This window comes from Hyalella azteca, unplaced genomic scaffold (assembly GCF_000764305.2).
Source record: "Hyalella azteca isolate HAZT.00-mixed unplaced genomic scaffold, Hazt_2.0.2 contig14467, whole genome shotgun sequence".
In the NCBI taxonomy this organism is placed as follows: domain Eukaryota; kingdom Metazoa; phylum Arthropoda; class Malacostraca; order Amphipoda; family Hyalellidae; genus Hyalella; species Hyalella azteca.
The window spans coordinates 24,334-27,803 of record NW_025944349.1 but is presented as its reverse complement, the minus strand read 5'-3'; the positions used below and the strand labels follow the sequence as shown (position 1 = coordinate 27,803).

The 3,470-nt window shown below is 36.3% G+C and overlaps 1 long non-coding RNA gene across 1 annotated transcript; it reads left to right on the top strand.

The window, feature by feature from the left end:
• The first annotated feature begins 1,393 nt into the window (after nucleotides 1-1,393).
• LOC125179019 lies at nucleotides 1,394-1,750 on the top strand. The gene is made up of 2 exons (XR_007157121.1): nucleotides 1,394-1,530; nucleotides 1,716-1,750. It is a non-coding gene; the product is annotated as an uncharacterized LOC125179019 (long non-coding RNA).
• The last annotated feature ends 1,720 nt before the right edge of the window (nucleotides 1,751-3,470 follow it).

The window sequence follows — 3,470 nt, the reverse complement described above, 5'->3', positions numbered from 1 at the left end:
TCTTCAGCCTCGACTGAAGCGCGCCAGCCGCCTGAGTACGTGGCTCGAACTCAGCGCCGATTGCAGCGAGGCTGTTTCAGCTACTCCGGCTGAGCGGCTTGAATTTTTGCCCTTACTCTGACTCCATAAGTTTGTCATTATCCACCGTTTGCCTGCTCTAGCCTGCAGAACAAGCTTCTGTCTGAATTAAAAAACGCAAGCTGCCCAAATTAGACGGAAGTTGGAAAAAAATATAACGAATCAAAATGCAGGCAAAATGTAGAAGTAATTTTACACCGGAATGGAAGGAAAGTAAAACACTCCAGCTGGGAACTTTTTTGAGGGTTGAAAATTTCAGCAGGGTTCTATGAATATTTTAATCTAAATATATGAATTCACGTGTGTTTAGGGATTTGTAGCTCAAGCTTTCCCTTGGGAGCATATATCTTTAATGTTATTAACAAAATAAAAAAATTCATCGGGAATTTATTTCGTTTGCATATATAATATGAAGAATTTTCGGCACATTTAACAGAGCTAAGAGAAATATTTAATTATTTCTTGTGGATAGTCAATGCTAAAAAAATTAACTATGGAAACATGTTGTTTTGATTTGAAAAAAAAACGGTTTCGATAATGGCATTATTTATCGGAATTCCTTTATCTCTCATGATATAAGAGAACTCTTCTTATAACCATCACAATATTAAATTATTCATTATTATTAAATTATTTTTAAAGACGCATATATTAAAGCACGCTTATGAATAATGGATGCATGGATGCAGCAGTGACTTGCAATTACCGACGACGCATGATTGCAGCACAATCAATAGATGCATGGATGCAGCAGTACTTGCAATTACCGACGACGCATGATTGCAGCACAATCAATAGATGCATGGATGCAGCAGTAACTTGCAATTACCGACGACGCATGATTGTAGCACAATAAACGGACGCATGGATGCAGCAGTAACTTGCAATTACCGACGACGCATGATTGTAGCACAATAAACGGACGCATGGATGCAACAAGGACTTGGAAACACCCGCGCTGCATGAAGCTCGTCTTCTGCGCATTCGTCAATTTGCAGCGCGCGTCGTCGCTCCCATTTGCTACTACAATTAGCAGGTGCTAATTGTGAGCGGTGCGTAGCAATGGAAGAGCTAGTCAAGCGCGTCTTAAAATTATCGCTCACACCGAAGATGTTGTGTAACACTAAATTTATCGTGCAACTTTGTGGAAATTGTGCAACAAATAAATTATATTGTAGGGTAGAAGATTTCCGGACATTAATATTGCGGTAGGTGAGACTTAACTAGTTTTCATTTTGGATTGCCGCATCGCTGACTGCGAGATTTTGAAGAATGCTCTCTAAAATGTTGTTAAGATGCTACTCCCTGTGGCGTCGTTCATACGCCCGTCTCTCTGTCTCTGTTCATACAAAGAATAAGTAGCCAACGCAATCTGATGTTGAACCTGTTAGGCCATACGTTATTCATCCTTGTGACCTGGTACTTACTACGCGGTACTCCTATACGAACTATGTAAGTCTAAGTAACCTATAGTAACTAAAAATATTTTAACTTATTGTATTCTCCATAATTGTGTTCATTGTAAAAGCGTGTTAACGTTGTTTCTGGTTCTTGTGTATAAATGTTTTGTATTAGTGTTTCTTAGGTAATTTCCATAGTTGTGCTGTATTAGTGTCTCATAGGTAATTTGTTTTCAGCTTACACGTTTACGAGTAAAGTGGAGAACCCCGTCCATCTTCTTTACTCCATACGAGTTAACTGCCCGAAAGAGCGTACGACATGAACGGCTCGCTCGGAACACTCCCAAAGAATTATCTCAATGCAACAATGTGCAGGCCGGAGTCATTGTTTGACGTGCAAGTCATGTTTGACATGCAGTTCATGTTTGACTGGCAATTAAAGTTTCTACATTCCCTCAGTTTCTCCTAAATAAAACTTCCCGGAATTCATGTTATGTTGTGACAGCAAGGAGTGAGTATGGAGAGATGGCTTGACATGTATTTGTTCACGTCTTTATGTTGCATCACGTAATTGAATTTATGTGAAGTTAGGAAGAAAATTCTATTCATTTGCTGGTGAGTATTTATGAGGTACAAAGGCTGATAAATAACGGAAAGAAGTGGTTGTTTAAAGAAAGTTAATTAGTACACACAAAAATTACCTACCATTCAAACTCAAATCAGCATCCAATATATAGCAAATTTAAGAAAGATAGCAGCACAAAATGCAAACTGAAGTCTTTGTATGAAACTTCGAAATAAAAAGTTGAATTATTATTTTTAACATCAGAGTATTGGCAGCTGTTGTCGCCTAGAAACAAGGCTCGTACTGAAAATAAATTAATATTTTTCTTCCGAAGGAGTTTGGTCATCAATCAATTTATGTGCAAAAATCATATGCGAATGACATTTAGAGGTGCAGTTATCCTTGTTTTGCTGGGAAATCGTTTAGCTGATTTATTTCCTTAAATATTATTCTCTTTGGCAACTGGATAAAATTTTTTTCGCGAGTGAATTTAACATATTCGGTTGTTGATGATTCTTCATTGTGGATGCGAAAAAAATTTTTGTACTCTTGGACTGCATTTAATGCTAATATTAATGGAGATTGAATGTGCGATTTTGCGGGAAACAAATTTAGCCATTTTGGAGAAATTAAACATAAAATTATTACTATGCAATGATGTAAATTTTGAAAAATATTCGCATTTTTAAAACTATTTCTCCATTCCGAACCAGATTTCATGATCTTCATGATAATCTCCTCCTTGGTTTTTCTCGAAGAGCTGGCAGAGCTGTGGTAACATTTAGCTCCATAGCGCTATATTAAGTGCTCTATTAAGAACAGGTTGTGTGAATTGCTTTTCAAGAGCAACGATGCGAGCTAAATTGAGATTCATGCGCTCCATCGGATATCCAGTGAATTGGCGTCGGCAAATAGACGAAATAATCGTGTTTTGATTCTAAAAATATGTTAATTTTGGCTGGTATTGCGTGATTTCTGATGAAGAAAATATGAGAAACTATGGTAGTTTATGCGATAGTATTTTATGAGACTGAGTATAATTATGTCAAATTCACGAAAGAAAAGATTTACCTGCCTTTATTTTAAACGAAGTTTCGAACAGTTATAACAATATATGACATGCAATTGGCAGGCCTGTTTATTATAGAGGTATATCCATATTCCCTCAAAGTTAGAGTGGTTGAAGCTTGACTCTTGACTTTATTATATATACTATAGTTAGTCGAACTCGAACCTGGAATAAATTTTTGCCTGGATATTATCGGAAAATAAAATTTATAATTTAATGATGCAATCTTGTGACCTTGCAAAAGCGATGAGAGAAGGATGTTTGTATATTAAAATGCTATTTTTACATTTCCTTAAGAATTTCTATTTACAGATACAAATTAGTTTTTCTTGTAACTGGAAAACAATATTTTAGCTGA